The 25,056-nt window shown below is 37.8% G+C and overlaps 1 pseudogene; it reads left to right on the top strand.

Moving 5' to 3' along the window:
- The window catches only part of LOC109050390, a 140,145-nt pseudogene extending 121,273 nt beyond the window's left edge, over positions 1-18,872 (top strand).
- The last annotated feature ends 6,184 nt before the right edge of the window (positions 18,873-25,056 follow it).

Consider the following 25,056-nt stretch of genomic DNA (forward strand, 5'->3'; position numbering starts at 1 on the left):
CTAAATTGATAAGTTATTCCTTCATTTTATTTTCAGTGTCACTCCTAGTCTTTCATATAAAATATTGCAGGACTAATCTATGAACCATGATTTGCTACTTGCTGTTGTTTAATGATAGCAGATGATGTAAGGGGGAGGAATATACTCATTCTACAGTAGATATCATTTTTGGTAACAAATTTGTGTGTGCCTCTGTAAACATGATTATCAATTTTTTTTTTTGTGAAAGAATTTTCACTTTCAGTATTTCTCAATGTTTTGAAATCATCTCCAATTCACATCCCTCAGAGGAACTCAATTCCTGATTTATTATATGACATTACAACATTTTTCAGAATAACATAAACAGCATTTTATCTCATTTACACTTATTTCTCTCTCCATTTCTCATTTAGATACGGAAGCAACAAAAAGAACATGCTGAGCTCATTGAGGAATATCGTGTTAAGCAGCAACAACAGCAACAGCGCCTCCAACCTGGTGTGATGGGTCCAATGAAGGCCATGCCAGGAATCCAAGGACAGGGCCCTGGAATGATGCCTGTTGGACCCCAAATGGGCCAGCCTATGATGGGTTCTATGTTGCCCATGCAACAACCTCACTTTGGCAAGCCTACTCACATGCCCAATGTGCCAGGTTGGCATTCAGGTGCCACTGGACCAGTGGGTGGACCCAGGATGCCACCTCACCTGCCCCCTCAAATGCCACTTCCAAACCCCACCCAGCCTCTCCAGGCACAGCCACCTTCCCCTATGGTTCCAGGAGGTAAACCTGGGCAGCCTGGCACTGTAGCTGGAGATAATGGTGGAGGATCCAGCAGTAGTGCCCCTCATGTGAAGTTTGATGATAATAATCCATTTAGTGAAGGCTTCCAGGAGCGGGAGCGTCGAGAGCGCCTTCGAGAGCAGCAGGAGAAACAGCGAGTGCAGCTTATGCAGGAAGTGGAGAGACAAAGGGCATTGCAGAGGCTAGAGCTGGAGCAGCAGGGCTTGGGGCTTGTTCCCGACAACAGTGGGGGCAGTCTTGCCCAGATGCCCTTCTATAATTCTGACCTGTCACAGGAATTCATGCAGACACCCAGGCCTCAACAGCAATTGGGCCCGGTGTTCTCTCAGCAACGAAATATGCCATTAGACTTTGTGGGTCCAAGTCAAACCTATTTGCAAGGTGGCGAGCACAGATCTATGCCAGGGAATGGCTCCTTTGGCCCAGATATGGGTCCTAATTTTCAACCTAAGACCCCCATGATGCATGGTTTCTCCCTAGGTCAGCCACGTGCACCTGGGTTTGGAGGGCATGGAATGCCACCCCACAGTGGAAGTGAAGCTTCCTCGTTTAGTATGGATTCCACAACCCCTTTACCTCCTAATTTTCCTGGGTCAGGACAGTCCCTCATCCAGCTCTACTCCAACATCATCCCCGAGGAGAAGGGCAAAAAGAAAAGGAGTCGAAAGAAGAAGCTGGATGATGATGCAGATTCAGTCAAAACTCCTTCTACACCTCATTCTGACATAACTGCCCCACTTACGCCATGTGTATCAGACACCTCCTCCACCCCAGCACATAGTGCTGCCATCATGGGAGACCAGGACACTTCAGAGTTTTCCAACACTCTAAGTTCTATGACTGGCCTGCAACCATCCTCAGAGCTGGAGAACCCACTCTCTGGAGGTACTCCACTAGGGCAACAGTCCAGCGTGGGCTTGGAGGCAGAGCGAGGCCTCCTCCATGAAATCAAGCTGGAAAAGTTAGAAGCCAGTGTGTGCCAGAAGGCTGAGGTAGAGGCAGTGACTGGCCATAATGCAGGAGGAGCCAGTATAGTAAAGACAGAAGAGGGCAATGAGATAATCTCCCCCACCCCACCATCCCAGAGTCCATCTCAGACCACCAAAGTGGACACTGGGAATGAGTTACTCAAACACCTTCTAAAGAACAAGAGCACCCCTTCTCTTTCCTCAACACCTCATCAGATGCCCAAGGACAGTACACGGTCAGAGGATGAGGGGCTGACAGATAGCAAAGGCTCTTTAAGACTGGACAGCACAGATTCTTCGGTAAGAGCTTTATGGTTATCTCCCTACACAACCGGCTAAAAACAAGAAGCTAAAAATCATGATCTTGAACATGGAAACACTTTTGTAAATGTGGAGAAGAAATGGCATGAAACAACCCTGTAAAATGCAAATAAATTACTCACATATGTGACTAAATTGTCATGCTGGGTTTTTTATAATATATTATTTTAATGTTTTATTTTTTTGTATTGTTTGGAATATCATTTATTTCTGTGATGCAAATTTGAATTTCCATCAGCCATTACTCCAGTATAAAGTGTAACATAATCCTTAAGAAATCATTCTAATATGCTGATTTATTATTAAAATAATAAATTTTAGCAACATTTGTGCTGACAAATGTTTTTTTGGAAACTGCGATAATTTTTTTCAGGATTCTTTGATGAATAAAAAGTTAAAAAGAGCAGCATTTATTCAAAATATAAATCTTTTCTAACAATATAAATCTTTGCTATCACTTATTTATTTAACACATCCTCATTGAATAAAAGTTTTAATTTCTTCAAACAAAAAGATAGAATAAAAAAATGTACTAACCCCAAACTTTTGAACTGTAGTGTATATTGTTAGAAAAGATTTCTATTTTAAATAAATGCTCTTCTTTTTAACTTTTTCTTCATCAAAGAATCCTGAAAAAAAGTATCACAGGTTCCAAAAAATATGAAGCAGCACAGTTTCCAGCACTGATAATAAATCAGCATATTAGAATGATTTCTGAAGGATCACGTGACACTGAAGCCTGAAGTAATGATGCTGAAAATTCAGCTTTGCATAACAGGAATAAATAAGATTTTAATTTATATTAAAATAGAAAAATGTTTTTATTTTACATCGTAATAATATTTCACAATATTACATTTTTTTCCTGTATTTTGGATCAAATAAATGCAGCCTTAATTGAGCATCTTGATTAGAAACTCCTGTACAAAAACAAAAAAAAATTCATTAAAAATCTTTCTGATCCCAAACTTTTGAAGGGTAGTGTGTATGCGTGTGTGCATGCATGTGTAAATGTAAGATGTCAAAAAATTTGCAGTTTGCAAAGCACAGAATTGTGAAATTGTAAAGGTAGATTTGATTGATGTATATTAGCTTGTCCTGGTCTGTCTTTTCTTGGAGCTGAAAAAGAGTCGTTTATTTTCTATAGAGTGGCTTAAACAGCCATTTGACAGGCAATCCAGATTTGGAGCCTTCTGTGCCAGAGCAATGCAAAAGAAAACAGCGCAACAAGCGGACACCAAAGAATGGGCCTGAGAAACCACTGTCACGCTGGAAGAAGAGGAAGAAGAATGAAGAAGAGAGACAGGCAGTGTACACCAACGCAGACACAATGATGACTCAGCTCAAGCAGGTAAACACCCACTCTCAAGATCAACTTATGTTAAGGATCTTCTGTGTCAGAGATAACCGAAAATAAACAGTGCATTATTTATGATCATTATGAAGTGCTAGACTTAAATCTATACAATCTAGGCATATACATTTGATGTGTAATCTTGTTTATTATTATGGTCATCTGTGGAAAGTAGTTTAATTAGAGCTTATGCACTGTAGAATGCTTATGTTCATTCCCCACTTAGCTTATGACTGAACCCGGCATATTAACTAGATATTGGCATTGGTTGTGGACAGTATCATATGCATGTTTGTACAACACTTGTTTTTTTTTTTTTTTTTACTCAAATCATGTATCCTCCATTTTCATCCTTACAGCATCTGTCTATGCTTCCCCTCATGGAGCCTTTGATTGGGGTCAACTTTGCACATTTCCCCCCGTATGGCAGTGGGCAGCTGAATGGAGAGAACAGGCTCTCTGGATCTTTTGGAAGTGCATCACTGAATGGAGTCTCTGATTACTACTCGCAGCTCATCTATAAGGTTTGGCTCTTATGTCCTTCACTTCCTAATGTACTGGGGCTGTGTTGTGTAGACATGGTGCATTTGCAGATTTAATTTCTTTAACCAATATGTTTTTTTTTTTTTGCTTGTTTGGTCTTGTAGCAGAACAATCTTAGCAATCCTCCAACGCCTCCTGCCTCACTTCCCCCCACACCGCCACCTGTAGCCAAGCAGAAGTTGCTGAATGGTTTTGCCACAGCGGAAGAACTGACCAGGAAGGCAGAAGTTATGGGTAAGCATGATTGTATAAACTGCCTGAAATAATTTATGCACATTTTATAATATAGATGCTTGGTAAGTTTAGTAAGTTGAATATTCAGTAGTTTTGTATGCTTTAAATGTCAACTTCAATCATATTGTTTTAAAACAGATTTAGATAGAATAGACAATAAAATAATTTTCATGAAGGTAACCATGGGGAGGCCTAGGCTTGTCCAGCAATTTCTGAAGGTTAAGCACATCCTTTCACTGGATAAAATACAAAAACCATGCATACAAAGTCTTGATTTAGACCTTACTTGTAAAATGCTTATTATAGTCCATCATAGATAAGAAAATATGAAATGTTTTAAATCATAGATGTAATTTGTTATATAATAGTGTAGGTATTTTCTTATAGATTATAATTATACATTAGCTGTTTTAAAAATCCCATTTGTTTGTGATTATGTCTCAGTTTCTAAAAGCTTGGGTCAGAAGCAGCTCACTACTCCATTCAAAGCTGAAGATGACCTGTTGGGACACACCATTACTCAGGGCCCAAAGACTGTTGATGTTCCTGCTTCACTTCCCACTCCACCCCACAACAATCAGGAGGAACTTCGGTAGGTTTTCAGGGCTTTTTACACATTGTTTAGACTGTAGCCAAATGTTCGGCCAGTAACAAAGCCATATAGTTTATTGTGGCCTAGAACCCCACCTACCTTTTAAATAAGCATTCGTGCTCAAGCACATCTAGTTCCAATATCCATCAGATCCCTGGTCCATAGGTGAGCTGTCTAATCCTGAGACTACCCATTGTTGACCATAAAGTCTTGGTTTAGGTTAGTATGTATATAATGGCTCTGTGTGTCTTTAATAGGGGTCAGGAGCATTGTGTCGACAGAGACACTCCAGACAGTTACATCCCATCATCCTCTCCTGAGAGTGTCGTTGGCATGGAAATCAGCCGTTATCCAGATCTCTCTAGAGTTAAAGAGGAGCCGCCATCCCCTGCTGTCTCTCCAGTCATCCCCATAATTTGCAGCGCCAGTGGTAAAGGTAATCTGAAGAGACTAATAGGAAAGACTAATAAAAACCTAGTAAGCTACCTGCTGAGATAGCATTTTAAGACATTGAAATGCACACTTATGTGAAGGCTGTTTTAAAGCAATGATGGAGTAAGCAAAAATGAAAGATAATGGGGTGGCATCTGATTTCTGTATCTATCCATAGAAGATAAACATAACAGAGTCTAACAGTGCCCGTCTCTTTTTTTTTTTTAGCAATGCTGGTTTTGGAAGCATTTTTTTCCATTCATTTTTCCTATAGAAATTCTTAAAGAAGCCTTTGTTAAAGCGTTTTAAGTACAATTACAATTAAGTACAATTCTCTGATGCTTTGGGAATGGCAATACTTTATAATAAAATATAATAATCTTCATTTAAAGTTGTTGGTCATATCTATAGAAACAATATATTTTAGGTTAATTGAAAAATGTCTATATACAGATATTTAAATATTTTGAGAGCTTAGGAAGACAGGCTTGATTACCTCATTCATGGTGCTTCTTGAGAGTGGGAGCTAAAGATTTCTTTTGTTGCCGATTGGTGGAATATTCTGTACAGCATCATGGGTAATGTAGTTTTTACTACTAATTCAGTGATTAATTTTATTTTAAAAATAAGTCTAATTAATGTAAAACAGATGGGTTTAACTAAAGTATATACAATCGATTGAGAACCTCAAAGCTTACAACAGGTGTGTCTTTAAAGGTTTATCAATTGTTGTTAAAAATGTATTTCCCTATGGAGAAAATGAATAGAGGTTTTACTTCCAGAACCTGATTGCTGTGCTCTATCATCCTAAAATATCTGGATCACAACCATGCTAATGTTTTGTACAATAGCATAATTGCTTGTGTAATATTGCATGAATATTCAATGCAGTAAAATATTGTTTTAAAAAGTTAAGTCTAATTTACAACTTTGTTGTTTTGCCTCTAGGTTCTGAAGCCAGGCAGTGGGAAGTCAAGACAGAGCCACCAAGCAGTTTCTTTGCATCACAATTTGAACAGCTCTCTGCATGCTCACAAACTGACCTGGTATCTGTATCTGTTACCCTGAACCCAGTGGCAGCACAAGTGAGTGTCTGCAATTATATTATCCATTCTGTCGTGGTAATGCCTTGTTCAAAGCAAGAATGATTACATCTCACCTCTGTCCATATGTCTGCTGGTGTTCCAGAACATTCAAGGAGTTGTGTCAACACTGGCGAACATGCTTTGTGTGTCCATACCTGGGAACTTTGAGGTGATTCGCTCTCCAGGCCAAGAGCACCGCAGCTCAATAGACATGTTGAGTGGACTTAAGGTCCGCCCTCAAACTGCCCTGTTCCACCAACAACCTGGTATGAGGTTCCACAGACCACCAGGTGCCCCACTATCACACCAGACATACAGTGAGGGTGAGTATATGTAAAACAAGAAAGGCACTCATTTCAACCACATCAGCAGACAGACTAGATGCATTGATTTTGAGTAGTATCTCAGGGCTGCATTTTTCAGAAACATCTTGAAGTACTTGATGCTTAAGTACTTAAATGATACAAATGGTTTAGAGACCCTCAGTTTTGAGGCGCTATCTGTTGGGTTTATTGGCTGTTTTTAATGTTCATGTGTATTTTTAAATCGGAGCACATAGCCAGAAAGTTGCTTGAAGTTCTCAAGTTCTCTGTTTTGGATTTCAGATACATTTTCAAATACAGTTTAAAGACAGAAGTGAACTATAAATACGATTTATTGTGATTAACATTGGTGTACGACACACCCTTGCAGTCCCTGCGGTTATTCATCAGGACATTCTAAAAGGCATTCACAAATCACACAGTACGTGTTTTGGCTTTGAAAAACGCAGTGGAATTTGGAAAAAAATGCATGGTCCCTTTTTTTTTATTTAAACTTGACTTGAGCGCCACATTTTTAGGATGCCATGTCATGATCGAGACACTGCAAAAGACGACAGATGCAAGTGCAAAGGTAGTCCAGTTAAGTGGAAAAGCACGTGAAATACTCTTAACGTGGCTTGATGTTCTAAACAACAACCAGAGAAATCTATTTTCTCTCACATTTCACTTAATATAAACCAGGGGTGCCCAACCCCTGTTTGATTAGGGTTGGAGCTAAACTTTGCAGGACAGTCGATCGTCAGGAGCAGGGTTGGGCACCCCTGATATAAACAGTGTACTTCTATGGCATGGTAATCATAGTGGCTATTTTTACACTTAACGTGGCTTATATGCATTAAGGGAGTGATATTATGGGAGCCTATAATACAGCACACAAAGATTTACATTAAGCGTTTACCTCCCTCTGTAAAAAGTGATGTGCAGTTATGTTAAAGAGCTATTTCTACCTGTTCTTACCCCTAAATTTAGTTTTGTTGGTGTAACCTTATATATTTATAATGATAACAGTTTAAATAAATAAAATTCATTTAGAAGACACCACATGAAGCACATTTTTAGATTATCATTATGCTTTATGTGGCTTACTGCATTAACAAATTAAAGGATCAAATTCAATGTAGCTACACCTTGATGATGCAAACTGCTTTTGTACCCTTATCCACTGCTCCGCTTCTCTGACAATGACTTGTTTCAAATGGCAAACACTTTAGTGGTTCAGTACAATGGCGACTTGTCATCAGACTTTGCCTTGCAGTTGCTATTGTTCAGAAGTGCCCTGAAGTCCGAAATAAAGGAGATTGAGCGTGGCTCTATTGCAGATCTTGCGCAGCTGTTATTTATCAAACACCACTCTATCCAGCCCAGTGTCCCCGATGTTGCAACAGCTCTCAGGTTGTTTCTAACTTTACCTGTAACGGTTGCAACTGAAGAAAGTTCGTTCTCCAAATTGAAAGTCATCAAGACATTTATCCGGTGCACAATGTCACAAGAAAGACTGTCCAGATTAGCTTGTCTGAGTATTGAGAATGCCTGTGCGCAAAACACCAACATAGAGCACGAATGATTCGGTAGTTAATACTCAACAGTTGATATGTTAAGATGTATAGAAAGTTAGTTGTATGTTGCATATATAAGTATAGAGTTGTTCATTTAATTGTGTATGTTTTTCTCCTAGTTCTTATACTGTTAATTTCCTTACTGCTTTTATAATTTCTAGCGATGCTGATGCATCCCGGTGTTTGAACTGAGACGTGTTCTTAGCCTACGTGAATTTTATTGAGCTGACTGTTAAAATATGTAGACCGGGGGCCTATAACAAATGTTGGTGTATTATTTATTATTATTGATGGATCTCACTGCTATTGCTAAAATACAATCAAATCGGAGCTGCGGCACTTTTGCCTCCACGTTCATGGACTAAATATTTATTCCTGCAGGGATTTCAGTCACTACGCACATTATTCAATAATAACATCAAATGCATCAATGCTTATTCCGCCACATTAATTACTGTTAATTCAGTCATATAAGTGGGGGAAACAGACTCTGCAGTATGTTGCAGCAGGTCTACAATAAATTTCATACATGACATCACTGCTGGTGGGAGGGGCCATCACATTCTTTGTGGGGGGTATCACAGCTGTGCGGGACACCACTGATGAATAATTTGAAAGCGAGTGGTATATACTGTTTTACAGATTGGTTGAAATAAGTTCAACTTGTAGTAAGGGAAACAAAAATGTCTAGGGGTTGACCATCACTAACTTTTAAGATTACCTTTTTAAACTTTGGTTTGGTTAATCGATCTGAATATTTGAAGAAGAAAAAAAAACAGGGTGTGTGTGTGTGAAAGAGGTATACATATACTGCTTAAAACACCATTTTCATACTTAGATTAAAGATTAAGTACATCTGAAAGTAACAGCACATTAGGGTTAATAGACAGCAAATATTGTCAAAGCATACAAGCTTGATGGATGTTATCTGTCAGAAATCTCTACAATTTAAGTTTTCTGACAACTGCATGATTAGTAGGTTTGATATTTTTCTTTTATTCCAGGTTCAGTAATGGTCAGACCAGACTATCAGATGGGTGGGAGCAGTCCAGGGCCTAGACCACAGTGGTGCTCCCATTGCAGGGTGGTGGTTCTTGGAAATGGTGTTCGAAAGTCCATTAAAGACCTGCCAATAAATAAACAGGTATAAAACACAAAGTTGATGAAGAATCTCAAATTACCTAACCCAGTGGTTCCCAAACTGGGGGGCGTGGCAAGGCTGAGGGAAAGTGTACAGTCAGAAGATTATTTAGCAAAAGAAACCTCTGCAGGGTGATAAAGGCTACATTGCGTGATGCATGGTCCTGCTCTAAGCATGTAAGTTACAAGTTTGTGAAAATACTGCCAGTGCCAGGTAAACATAAAGCAGATGATGAATATACTTAAGATTCACAAAAACCAAAACAATGTGTCTACACCAGACGTGAGCAGCCGGACGTGACAAAAGCAAATATAACCCAGTGATGCTGTGGAGGTGGCGCGACGCGACACAAATCCATGACAGTAAACTGATGCCCCATTCTATTTCTGATGGATCATGAAAAAGACGCGACACAAATCCATGACAGTAAACCGATGCCCCATTCTATTTCTGATGGATAATTCAGCTTTAAACACAATACAGTATATGTTAAAACTGAGCACAGCAAATTCGGCATATTTGAATAACTTCTGCATAGGATTCAAGGGGGGGGGGGGGGGTGCTAAAAATATTTTCTGTACAAAAGGGGGGCCCGGCAGAAAAAGTTTGGGAACCACTGACCTAACCCATTCGACTATCATTTAAAGCATATGTATTCTAGTTTCTCATGGATGCCTTGTTAAGTCATTAGAACTAATATCACTACCTAAGGGCTTCGTGTTTGCTCAGTTGGTGTGGGTCTAGACTACATCCTCTGAACACAGCACTAAAGAAGGCTGAAGCCGAGGGCCACAGAGCACTTAAAAATGTGCAAACCCCTCAAAGTCCCTTAAGGAGGCACAGAATAGTGCTCCAATTATGCTAATCTTGTCCCTGATGGGAAGTGAAAATCCACCCTGCTGCAGTCACTGGGTTCACTGACAACCCCCAAGGGATTGTGTGTACCAAGACATGTTTTGTTAAAAGCTGTGAGATACCCAAGTTCAAAAACAGTTAAGCCCATTTCAGGTCATTTAAATCATGGGACACCTTTGATGTCTCCCACCCTTAGCCCCTCCCTTTCCTTTTATGGGTATGCAAATCTAATTCCTTATGGCATCAACAGAGGTTTGCAACATATGCAAGCTTTGATCTCTTGCCAGTGAGGGACTAAGATCTAATGATGATTTGCGACAGTAGATCGGAAATGGCATGCCCTGTTTCCACCTATTTTACAGCTTCTGCCTAAGGTGAGCCTGATCTTACAGATGTTCTTTCTACAGGGCTACAGAGGAGCTGAGGGGACCCTTGTCTTCTGCAGCCATAACTGCTTTGTTCTCTATTCAGCGGCCATTCAGACTAAATTGGTAGATGGCAAGGTAAGTAGAAACCACAAAAAATCAGGTTATCGACGGTTATCAAACTGCCTGAAACTACAACAGCAAGCTTGTGTTGTGCTTTCATACTGACATTGTGGGATCTGCTGCTGTAATTAGAAAGCCAAGTCATGTTATTTACTAAAGGAGTGTCATTGTTAATAATGTCCATAAAATCTTAAATGGTTATCGGGAGGCCAATGAGAAAAATGACAAACTCCATTAAATTGAACCTGCACAAAGTATTTTATCATCATTATTTTTAAAACAATGTCAAAAAGTTTAAATTGGCATAAACTTCATGAGACTTGGAGAGCACGAAATGGTCTCATCAATATTTTTAATATAACTGAAGTGCTACTGGTGCAGTTTTCAGTCTTATTGTCCAAAGAATGCAAACTCAAAATTCCTTTTTGTCTTTGATATCTCTTGCTCTCACAGTCAAACTTTCCTCCACCATCTGACTCCGAGGACAAGCAGAATCCTACTAAGGTGCTTCATCACTACAGTAACAATATATCAGATCTTGACGTGCACTGTTTGGCCCAGCTGCAGCATAAGCAGTCTCCACCCCCAACTCCGATGATATCCTTCCCCTCCATTACTTCTGAGACACTCAGAGGAGATAGCAAGTCTGATACTCTAAAGGTCACAGTCAAACTTAAGCCTCGGCCTCGAGCAGTACACAACAGTGGGGACGACCCTCGGTATTCATTTGGAAAACGTTTTAAGGCTCTACGTTGGAGAAAGTGGAGCATTCAAATTATGGTGCCTAAGGGTAACTACCACCTGCCGGAGGAGGAAGAGGTTGATGAACTACTGAAAAAACTGGGGATGTCTCTTAGGCCTGAGCCCATGCCCAGAGACTTGCGCCGCTGCTGCTTCTGCCACGAAGAAGGTGATGGGCGTACTGATGGGCCGGCCCGTCTGCTAAACCTTGATCTGGACTTATGGGTTCACCTTAACTGTGCCCTGTGGTCTACTGAAGTGTACGAGACCCAGGCTGGAGCTCTCATTAACGTAGAGCTGGCCCTGAGGCGAGGCCTATCGGTGCACTGTGTGTACTGTCAGCAAACCGGCGCCACGAGTGGCTGTCACCGCTTGCGTTGCACTAATGCATACCATTTTACTTGTGCTCTTAAAGCTCAGTGCATGTTCTTCAAAGACAAGACCATGCTGTGCCACCTCCACAGACCCCGAGGAACTGGCTCAATAGGAGTTGGGCTGGCAGGGACAGAGCATGAACTCCGCTGCTTTGCAGTGTTCCGTAGGGTCTACGTACAGAGGGACGATGCACGTCAGATCGCCAGCATCATCCGAAGGGGTGAGCGGGAACACACCTTCCGTGTAGGCAGCTTGGTATTCCACGCAGTTGGTCAGCTGCTCCCTCAGCAGATGCAGGCCTTCCACTCAATGTCTGCCATTTTTCCTGTGGGCTACGAAGCCAGTCGGATCTACTGGAGCATGCGTCATGGCAACCGTCGTTGCCACTATGTGTGTTCCATCGATGAGAAAGATGGCGAACCTGAGTTTATCATCCGTGTGGTGGAGCAGGGTTACGATGACTTGGTTCTTACTGGATCCTCACCAAAAGGTAATCAGTAGCACATAATGGCATTTACACTGGTAACCATCTGGTACCGATCTAGCTACAAGTGTGTGAACAACAATGAAAGTGTATAAACAACCATGCCTGAGAATAGAAATAATATTTTTCCACATGTCTGTTTTGGGGCAATATAGATGAGATGACCAGATATTTGAATCACATCAAAAAAAAAAAAAAAAAAATATATGTATATGTATATATATATATATATATATATATATATATATATATATATATATATATAGGATATATATATATATATATATATATATATATATATATGTATATATATATATATATATATATATATAATATATATATATATATATATATATATATATATATATATATATATATATATATATAATATATATATATATATATATATATATATATATATATATATATATGTATATATATGTATATATGTATATGTATATATGTATGATATGTATATATGTATGTATATATATATATATATATATATATATATATATATATATATATATATATATATATATATATATAAAATATCTGATTCTATTTGCACATTAAGCCTTGTAGTGTAAAATAAGTCATTGTCTGAGAAATCTCTATTGTGTTGAATTCTCCAGTTGTTTTGTTATAGGGGGGGGGATATTTTATAAGTTTTTTATTGTTTTGTTGTGGGTGTGTGTGGTATAGTTGTTGTGGAGGTGGTGGGGGAGAGGGGGTGTGAGAGGGTATCTGTGGATCTTTTCAATTTTTATGTGGGGGGAGGATCTGTTTGGACTGACTGTATCTGCTGTTACCAGGATTGTAGAATCTGTAAGTGAAAGTCAAATCATGCTTTTAACATGCATGCAAGGTAAAAAAAAAAAAAAAAAACTTTTGTTTTCTCAAAATATGCATTTAATATCAAACAATTCATTCAAAGCAGTTCTAAGATTTATTAGCAATTCTCTCTAGACCCCTCCTTTCCGTAAGCCTACTCTGCTCTGATTGGTCAGATGGCCAAGTCTGTCGTGATTGGTCTACCACATTGTGTGTGTGTGTGTGTGTGTGTGTGTGTGTGTGTGTGTGTGTGTGTTGGAAATGATACGCCCTTTGCAAAGTTCTGTATTTTGAACGCTCTATAAAAAATATAAACATCTATTATTTATCATACCTTCAGGTTTTGATTCAGTCAAGCCAGCTGCTCCAAATGAACTGGGTACTGAGTCATCTTTCAAGAGCAAGTGTTTTGTGAATCCCGCATTGAGCTCTCTGTGATTAGAGAAGCAGTCGTCAGTTAAATTACGGGAACACAAAAAAAGATTGGGGTGTATTGCTGTGAATTTTAACCACTGATTCTTTGCAGCCTCATCTTTCGGGAGTGGAAATAAAATGAATTTTCTTTCGATGGATGGATGGATTATTTGTAAACCTTCCTTTCTTAGTAATGGTATTGTAACATTAGTCTTTGCTTTTAGCTTCCTGGAGTTGAAGCATGTGAGAAGTACACGTTCCGTTATGGCCGTAACCCGCTGATGCAGCTGCCCTTGGCCATCAACCCTTCTGGATGTGCCCGCTCTGAACCAAAAGCTTGCACACATGTCAAGAGGTTCGTGTTAAGGTATTCTGTATAATTTAAACTTTTTTCGTCCATGTTTGTTTTGGATTTCCTGCATTCCCTTTGGTCTGTGAGTGAACATCCATTCATGTCCCGGTTTAGCCTGTGAGCTTGGTTTGCTGCGAGTTAACATTGCCTTCAATTAATCATTAAAAAATCCATTTTAATATAAAAAGAGAGAGACTAATTGATGAGAAGTGGTTTATTTTGAATTGCACATGGACAAAAAGTCATGCAATTCAGTGAAGTCAAGAACAGCTCCAGCTGATTCAGTGATTCAAACCACTAACTCTGAATCGTTCAGTCTTTTTAACTGATTTATTAAAAGAACCTGGCACATAACCCGAGTCATTTGTTTGTTAATCAGACTACATTGTACATGTTGTGTGTTTGCATACATGTGTTGTCTGTTTATTGTATTACTTCATGAGAATCTTTCTCATCACATTCAAATCAAACTGCTGGATAAATTAATTTATTTTTCTGTGGCATTGTAGATTCATTATATTTATTTTTTTTGTTTTTGATATTATAGCTCATGATATGTTTGTATTGAAAAAAGTAGTATATTAAAGTTTTTGATTAAATATCTTATTAATGTTTGAAAAAATTACTTAAAAATGGTTTCGAATGTGACCCAATATGAGTCAGTCCTGTTTGTTTTAAACAAAGCACCAATGCTTATGTTTCTGATGCAGGCCTCATACCCTCACCAGCAGTAGTTCCTCTAAGGCCCTGCAGAGCTCTGGGAACCCGGCTGAGATGGGTGTTGCCCCATACAGCAAGCAGTTTTTCTTTTCCAAGTCCTCTCAGTACCGTCGTATGAAGGCTGAGTGGAAGTCCAACGTCTACCTGGCTCGTTCACGCATACAGGTAAAAAGATCATTATGGCTGAGAGTTTAGAGAAAATGATGATCTCATGGGATTTAGTAGCAAAAAGATACAACGTTTGGAATAGCATGCTAACATAATTACTCATACTGTTTCTGCAGTGTGTATATTAGGGATGTCCCGATCAGGTTTTTTGTGCCCCCGATCCAATCCAAGTCATTGAATATTGAGTATCCGATACTTGGTACATTCCTAATGTTTGATGCACAATTCAAGGACATTAAAGTTATTCAAATCAATCCAATATATACAGAGTTGTACAGAGAGTAAAAGTAGTGTGTGTGTGTGTGTGTATAAGATACACTCTCTCTATGTATATATTTGCACATACTGTATAAAGACATTGGTAGAATATGGGACTATTGATGTAATACATGTATAGATATATAAGAAGCAGAACAATGGAAACATAAAGGTAAAAAAGTGGAGATATGGTTAGAAAGCATGAAGCTCGCAGTGTCAAAATGCTAGTCTGTCAGTCAAATCCGAAGTAAGACGCAACCCATAGCAACGCGTTATGGTAACGATATCTCAAATAGTCTGATGGCAGATAAAAGTAAACAATAAATAAATGAGTTATAGTTTCAAAAGTGAGCATCAAATATAACTGGTTTTCACGTGTCAGGCACGCACAGTTTTTCTTCTTTTCCTTTTAATGGCTTTTGGCAAATCTACTGGATGGCAGATACTGCCACCTACTCTACAACACTGGCATGACAGCTGACATAAAATAAAAATCGGGCTAAGGAAAGCCGATACGATCAGCAAAAAAAAAAAAAACCTTGATCATGAACATATATATAAACACACACACCCTATATATGTGTGTGGTTCCACCTTGACACAAACTTAAAAAAATAATTTGAGTTTTTGTATTATTTTAATTCAGGGTTTAGGGCTGTACGCTGCAAGGGACATTGAGAAAGACACCATGGTTATCGAATACATCGGTACCATCATTCGCAATGAAGTGGCAAACAGAAAAGAGAAGATGTACGAGGCACAGGTATGCATTATGATCAAACTGAATCTAAAATAATAAGTCATGCTGAACAAGTGCGTGCTATGTCCATGTGTTGTTAATTGATTTTTGGTTTTGGTTTTCAGAATCGTGGAGTCTACATGTTTCGCATCGATAGTGAGCATGTAATTGATGCGACTATTTCAGGAGGACCTGCAAGGTGGAAAATTAACTTAAATTTTTTTAACATGCCAGCAATGTTAGCTTTAGACGCTAAAGCCAGAAACATACACAAGTACAGCAAGTACGCAAACACAAACAATCATGCTTGGCCAAGGCTTTTCATGTCTGTAAGTGTTATAGCAAGTATATAGCTAGCTTTTAGTATCAACTTTAACTTGCTCAGAAACAAAAAGTTTGTCCACCATGAAAGTAGTTGACCTGAAAGAGAAAAGTCTTTGCAACAATGCTGAGAAAGCAGAGCATATGTGGATTATGCTACGAAGTGCTTTTTAATGCACAGCAGAATGCAACATCACACAAAACCAAGCTTGCATAGCTAATGACATATGCATTCACATGCTTTGGCCTCACTTGCTTAATCCATTCCATTCCTTTTATCCACCAGGTACATTAACCACTCCTGTGCACCCAACTGCATTGCTGAGGTTGTGACCTTTGAGAGAGATCACAAAATCATCATCAGCTCCAACCGCAGAATCCAGAGAGGCGAAGAGGTAAGACTAGTTTATCCCATCAGTCTTATCGGAATTTTGTTTAAATTTTTTTTTTGTAGTAAATTTTGGACATTTTACTTTATATAAGTGGCTTTGTTGTTAATTGTGAAATAATTTTGGTTAATTTGCAACTACATGTATACTTACTCAGAGTAGACTGTTAGGGTAGGTTTAGGGTTAGGGGTAGGGGTAGGTTTAGGGTTAGGATAAGTTGACAAAGAAAGTGTTAGAAGATATTAAGCAGACAGTCTACTAATACTCTACTAACTGCTAGTTGACGTAGTTGCAAAGTTACTTACTGTTAGTAGAATGTCTAAAGTGGACTATCGAAATAGTGTTACTGGAATTTTTTTCCCGCATCTATAAAATGCTTAATCCCAATGACATGGACATTTAACATTCTGGTAACTTTTTTTTTTTCTTTTCCAGTTGTGTTATGACTACAAGTTTGATCTGGAGGATGATCAGCATAAAATCCCCTGTCACTGTGGTGCAGTTAACTGCCGAAAATGGATGAACTGAAAGAAATCAGTGAAACAATTGACAATTCAACATATGCATTCCTTTTTATTATTATTTAGGCCCAAGAAACTACATCAATTCTAATTATATATATATATAAATATATATATATATATAATTATATATATATATAAATATATATAATGACAGACAAAAAAAACATTGTAAAGGCATGGTGTAGACCTCAGAGCTTTAGGGGCTTTTAAAGGCATAATAGTTTTGGTTCAGTGGCGGAAGAGTTGATATAGTTTATGATTGAGCACCTTCACCTAAAATAAAACAGGCTGCACACTGGTAACTCTGAATTGCAAAGACAATGTAAATGAAAATGTATTTTTTTCTGCATGAGAGACGAGACGATCCGCTCTGGCAGTTGGCGATTAAGTGGTAAACATGATTTTCAGGTGGGCTTAGGCTTGAAAGTGCTGGCCACAGCCTTATAAAGAGGCAGGTCCTCTGGGTAAAAAAGAAAAAAACTATATATCTATATACACAAATATGTACACTTATAGTTACAGAAATGTAGACACCACTGAACAAGGAATGTACTGAGAAGACTTCCTTAGGGATAAAGCTAAGGGAATTATTAACTTGCACTAAAACAGAAAGATACCGTTTAAATACTTGATTCCATGAGTCAGTTTATTTTTGCCTTTGTTTTGATTTCTGTAAAATAAGAGACAGCTTTTGTATTTATTATTGATCGAAGCTATTTTTTAAAGATATGGAAAAGCAGAGAGTCGAGCTGCTGGGAAAGCCTGCCGATTGGTCAGAAAACGTTACTTTATACGATGTGTAAATATCCGTCTATAAATGAACATTTTTAAATACTCGACCAAATGTTACCTTAACTTTATCATAGCTGTCTGGGTGAGCTTTTGCTTGTTTTCAACAAAATGAAATTGATTTAAAAAAAAAAAAGTATTTAAGAAGGATGTCAAGATATCATTTTGAGAGTGTATGTATTGTATATAATTGTACAGATTCTGTAAAAAAAAAAATTAATTCAGAGTATTTTTGTTGTATTTAGAATGCAGACTCGATATTGTCTAAAATGATCTGACCACTTGAAGAACTTTTTCCTTACTTTTGCTTTTTTGCCATTTTTATATATTTTCACAATCAGAACGAGCACCAATCATTCTGAGGTGATTGTGAAATCTTAACTCTGTTCATCAGATTAGTGTGCGCTGTGAATCCCATTTGAAGCCACCCATGATGCATTTGATAGATCTCAATAGCGATCACGAGCTGTTCTTAACGCTACACAGCATAGACTCACATTTAGAACTTCAGAGATGAAGTTCAATGCCTTTCACATTCAGAAAACTTAATGTGTAGACATTTAATGAAATGTTAAATATGCTTCTTTCTTGTTTACATTAAAGAATAAAAGATAACTTATTTTTGGTGTTGGTAAAAGTAAAAATCATGGTATGATGTCACAAACCCAATTAAATAATGAAATAATTCAAACCTGGTAGTAGCACTTTGCAGACCAGTTTGAAATGAAGTTTTTTTCATGTGCACAACTAATGTGGACTGCAATTGTTAGTATTCTTAAACAGTCCTGAGCTTGTAATATATGTGGCATGATGTATTTTTTCAATTTTCAGATAAATCAATTGTACATAATTTCTCAATGACTGGCTGTAATAAAATTTCTTTCTTGGATTTTTTTCCCCCTTCTTGTACAATATTCAGACATTTAACAGTTTTTTTTTTTTTTTTTTCCTTTTTCTTTGTCATGTATAGTAGTATCCGATGTTAAAATGAAGCTTTTCTTTTGAAGTATACAGTGTGTGGGTTTTGGAGTTTGTGGAATCAGATTTAGAAACATTTACAAAAACAAAATAAAATATTTTACGTCATATTCCTTTTCTTGTGTTCATTGTGTGGTTTAATCACAAAGAAAGTTATGCTCTAGATTACGGTTTATTCTGCACTTTTGAATGAACTTTTTTTTTTCATTTTTCTTTCTTTTTTATTAAATACTTTCTTAGCAAATAAAAAATTGAAAACACATATGCCAAAGAAAAGAGCCAGGGGTTCAAGGATGGCCAAACAATATATAGCAATTAAAATTCAGAAGAGAGAGATAATAATAATAATACTATAACATTACAAATAAATAAATGGAAAAAATTTAATCGATCACAGCAATAAACATAATATTTTCTACAAAACAAAAATGATACAAAAAGTGAGCATACATTCATAGTTTTAGTTGCCTATTTGTTACAGGAGGTAGACAAGGATTTAATATAGAACTTAATATTGTCTTGAAAGTAAAAAAAAAATGGTGGATAGCTTTCGTAATCTTGCATTTGTGATTAAAATATTTGGAAAGCAAAATAATTAGGTTGCAAAGAAAGTAAACATTTTCATATTGCTTCTCAAAAGTGAAAAATCTAAACAAAAAGTATTTAAAGTAAAGATCACATTCATTACGTATGACATTTACATTGAACTGGCAAATTTCTTGCCAAAGTTTTCTTGTATGAACACACTGCCAAAAAAGATGCAAGACCGTTTCTGGTTGTGAATCACATACTTAATTTGAATTTTCTTGTATGAACACAATGCCAAAAAAGATGCAGATGAATAAGCTTTAAAGTAATCTCTTTAACCTTATTTGTCAATAGATTCCTGTTATGAAGAGTCCAAACCTTTTTACACAAAATATTTTCCGCTAAATCCATTCCATTCTGAAACAGCATGAGGAATGGAAACATAATCATTAAGAAAAAGAAAGCCAATATTTCTGTTATTTTTCAATGTAGATGTAAAACATATTCTGCCTACATATGTGTCAACCGGGTCTGGAAGAATTATCTCAGAATTTGTTAAAACACTATTATAGCCCTTAAAGAGATACTCCATCCCAAAATGAAAATTTTGTCATTAATCTCTAACCCCCATGTTGTTCCAAACCCGTAAAAGCTCCACTATTATAGCCTTTTTTCATGTGATTGAAAGAAAACAGCGCATCCTTGTGGCACGGATGATACAGAAGAGCATACGGTGATATGGAGAGACACAGAGGAGACTGTTGACAAAGGAATTGTTGAATAAGGATAGTATCATCAGCCATTTGACTGATGATGATCTCACTTCCCATGACACTAACCCTTGCAAGGTGCTATTCTTAATGTTATTGGTTAATAACTGAGTAGTCAATATAAATAAAGATGGGGCAACCCTGAAGTATTCCCCGCTGCAGTTCAAATTTTGGAGAGGTGCCATACTTATGCTTAATAGAAGACTTACCATGGGCATATAGATTTTTAATTGCTTTAATGAACACATTTTAATGAACAAAGTTTTAAATATAAAATCATGTTCGATAGAATCAAAGGCTTTGTAAAAGTCCAGAAAAAGCATATAACTACCATCCCTCACTAACTCCGAATAGTCTAACAGATCAAGAACCAACTGTATATTATTTGTAATGTGTCTTTTTTTTTTTAGAAAGCCTGTTTCATCTATTATGTCCTCTAAAATAATTTTTAAATATTTTGCTAAGATTATAGCAATAATTTTATAATCACAATTTAAAAGACTAATCGGACGCCAATTATCAATCAGTAATCATAAGTCTTTTTTAGGCCTGTTTTTGATATTTTTTTAAGTTTGTGTTAGTGTTTTTGTAAGAGATTCCACCCTAATGCTTTCATATATAACTTTTAATAAAAAGGGTTTTGTAAATTTGTAGTAAAAGTTTTTTGGTAAGTTTGTATTTGAATTGCTATTTATTAACCTTTAAATATTGATTGATTCAAGAACCTCAGCTAATGTGATGGGACGATCACAAAAATCTTTATCAGGAGCACTAATACATTTAATATTTTCTATAGAGTCCATAAAGGATATAGTGTTGTCATAACAGAATCGACTCTGTATGGTAAGGTTTTGAGTGTACAAACAGCCGCAGAGTGTTGAGAAGCATGAGAACAAAAAATTTCATGTCCCCACTGGGATTTCCAAAAAGGCACATCCTCAGAGATGCTGTGAGTCTCTTGAAGAAAACAAAAATCTGTTTTACATTGTTTGGCAAATAAAAAAAAATGGCTTTCTGTTTTAAAGTGTTCCTTTTCCCCTGGCATTGAGTGAAGATATAGATAAAGTGAAGTGACGTGATTCTGACCCATACTCAGAATTTGTGCTTTGCATTTATCTTATCTAAGTGCGCACACACAATAGTGAACACACACACACGCCATGAACACACACCCAGAGCAGTGGGAAGGCATATTGCTGCGGCATCCGGGGAGCAGTTGGGGGTTCAGTACCTTGCTCAAGGGTCTCACCTCAGTCATGGTATTTAGGGTGAAAGAGAGAGCTGGTTATTCACTCCCCCAACCAACAATTCCTGCTGGACCTGAGACTCGAACCCACAATCTTCAGGTTACAAGTCTGACTCTCTAACCATTAGGTCATGACTGCCCCCAGAAGACATCACAATAACACAATCACAAAACAGAAGCTTAAAGACAGCTACTAACTGTGATGAGAACATAGCACCACATCAACTGTGACTGCTTTGGGCATAAACAGACAAAACATGACCTTTCGACTGATAGCATGAATATATGGCCCTGGTCAAAAGGAGACGAAGAAAGAAACAACTTGCACCTATTAAAAAAATATATATATTTTAAACAGAAAACCTAATGTCAAAGTTGAGGTCATTAAGCATGATGGAAAGATCTCCTTTTTCACCACAAAGGCATGACCAGCTACAAAGTAGGCAATCTTTCTTACCTTCCGTACCTCATCTACTAGCGATCACATCTTCCTCCTGCTTTCTTTGTCAGCCTGAAACTCAGAGAGGACTGTTTTCCCATTGATATGCTGAATATTTGGCTGCCGCCCATATTGCTGCTCTGTGTGTACGCAAGGAGAACTGGATGATTATACCACAGGTAGAATTTACTTTCTTTACGATGCACTGTCAATCATATTCAGAAGACGATCAGTGTGTTCTGGCAGTCATTTCTGACAAATGCAAATTACTTCTTTCCTCACATTTTACTCATTGATGTTTCTGGCATGCCATCTAATTTCAAATTCCAGCGTCTGGAGTACCATTCCAATTCAGTGATGCGTGATTCCAATAGGCTGATTACTCTCGGCTTATTGAAGTCATTATATTGGATTACTCTCTTATTGGATTACTCTTCTTCAACAGCAACTCTACCTGGGAAGCTTGATCTTCACCAAAGTCCCTTAAAGACAAGTCATTTCACTTGGTGGCCATCTTTGAAATGCCTCTCGGGCATGCAAGCGCAGCTTCTATTTCTTTGAATTTTTGGGGGTTTCGGTGGGTGGGTTTTGTTCTTTGTATTTTTAAATCTCAATCTTCAGCAGAAGAGAAAATTGAATTGTTGACACTTTAGCAAGACGTGAATTGTAGTTCTATTTCCTTTCGGTACAGACCACAAGATGCACTGCAGAATAACAAAGAGTAATAAAGATGTCACCTCATGACTCCTGACGTGTCTTGAGCCATAATAACCCCTTAACATCTTGACCTCTTTCTCATTCTCACTTGACTAATCGATTGATTGAATCAGATGTGATGATATTTTGTGCAAATTGTTGCTGAAGAGGTCTTTAGGATATCCGCAAGCTGTTTCGTCATTGAGTACATGGCTTAGTTTTGAAAAAAAAAAAATTTTTTTTTAGGATATCCGAGTTTTGAAAATATTTTTTTTTTTTTTTGTCATTGGAACCACTTCAATGGAATGGTATGCAAGCTTGTCCCAATGCAGACAGCCAATTTCATAGGCCTTGCTCTTGACTCTGTCACAATGTTGCCATCTTTATTCCAGAGATAATAAGGTCAATTTTGAGGGCTGTAGGGCTCCTCAGGTGGCCCATTCTCAGCACTACATTTCTCTCATGAGACTTTTGGGGAAGCTTACAGTGGCAATGACAGTAGTTACTACTACCGAGTAATACCACTGGGACTGCTTTGGTTCAAGCCATTCCAACGATGGCTTATTCATCTGTGTCCTGTATGAGACAAATACATCAGGTCATCAGGACAGATGCTAGTCTTCTCGGATGGGGTGGACTCTGGCACATAAGAGGAATGAATGGCACTTGGAAAGTTGCCCTGTGCACAGTGCACATAAATGTTATAGATTTGACAGTGTTTTCTTACCTTACTTACATTTTCAGACTGTTCACAGGGGAAAATATTTTCTGTTGCACACAGACAACAGGGTGATGTTTTTTTATATATATCTGAGCTCAGACCAACCTGCTTTCTATCCAGGCAGTATACCTACCAGATCATTCAATCAGACAGGGTGTCACAGGAAGATTAGACTCTACACTTAGAAGTGGTGCAAATGATATGGAGGACGTATGGGGACTGCAGCGGTAGACATGTTCATGGACAGTCACCCATCTCACTGCCCTCATTGGTTTTCCCTATGGGTTTGAGTGCACTAGCCCACAACTGGCCAGACATGATACTGTATGCTTTCCCCGTTACCACTTATTTGGAGGACTTTGTCAAGTGCACGAATATGGCCATCGTCTGATGACAGAGGTGAACTGAAGGTAAAAGGTGAACTGACAACCAAATTTATCTGTAGTGTGTACATGGCCTATGTTACCCAACTTTTGCAGGAGGTGTTGCGGCTTCAGGATAAGCTGCTACTGTACCGTAAACTGCGTGAGAAAAACCAAAGAAAGGGCAGCCTCCCCGTCCTCTTGTCATTAGAGTGCTTTACTTCCATGTTCATACTGAGATACTGTACTTCAAAGGGCTGTGAAACTCTTTCCTCTCAGTTACAATGGAAAAAAGATTGTCAAATTTTGCTGACTACATTATGGCGATGGGTAAGAAACGGTCTGCAATCAGAGATGTCAAACGTGTTCTCCACTCATGTCCTGGACTCAAGTTTGGCTTATTCTTCCCCATGGTGCTGAGAATTACCACAGCTGATGGAGTTTCACATACGTTTGTGGAACCGTCTGCGGCACTGGACTTCAGTCACAAAAAACATGAAGTCTACAGAAACTGTAGGTAATGATACATGACTAGAGTACCTTTACTGGATATTATTATGCTTATTTGTAATACTGACATTCTATTATTGATGATTTACAAAAACTGTGAAGTGTATTCTGAGGGTTAAACATTGTTTTTTAAATTGAATTTATTTGATTATTAATGGTTCTTCTATTGTCTAGTGAAGCAGTTAATGTTGATGATGGACAAGGTTTGACACAATTTTACTAGAGCTTTTGTATTTAATATTTCATGTTATATTTCAAATATTGTTGCATTCATTTTTTCTGTACATTTGATTTTAAACAATCACTGTAAATATGGCATAACCTGAGATGGTATATAGGCCAGGGGGTAGTAACATAAGATTTGTTAGTTGGAACTGTAAGGTGACTGTTAATTTGGCATGTGCTGGGATAGCAAAGTGTTCCACCAACTTTACCACTTAGGGACACACATTGTTTACCTCAAGGAGACTCATCTTAAAGCCAAAGATCAGCTATTAATAAAAAAGATGGGCTGGACAAGTTTACCATTCCATGTTTCAGGTTAATGCTAGAGGGACAGCAATCTGTATACACAAATCTGTGCAATTTGTATGTTCAAATGTTAAAACAGATCCAAATGGCAGGTATGGCATTGACTCAGGGAGAATTGGTAATACTACACTTCCCTTGGTTAATATTTATGCCCCTAATTGGGACAATAACAAATTCTTTAAATTTTATTTTCTTCACTGCCAGATACAGTGCCTATAAAAAGTATTCATACCCCTCCAGTTTTTTTTTTTAATATTTATTGCCTATAAAAAGTATTCATTATGTTAAATTTTTTTTGAAATCAAAATTGACTTTATTTACTTTACTAGTGTACATAGTTAGTCTTGATGTAAACAATTAATCCGTGACAGGTAGTCTGTTGAAAGAAATCTGAACATTTACTTCCACTCTGGAATGGCATTTCTTTTCTGATGACGTCAGTTTGACGGCTTGGGCGGAATATCCTTAAAAACACCCCTCCAACCGTTA

This window comes from Cyprinus carpio, chromosome A24 (genome assembly GCF_018340385.1).
Source record: "Cyprinus carpio isolate SPL01 chromosome A24, ASM1834038v1, whole genome shotgun sequence".
Taxonomy (NCBI): Eukaryota; Metazoa; Chordata; class Actinopteri; order Cypriniformes; family Cyprinidae; genus Cyprinus; species Cyprinus carpio.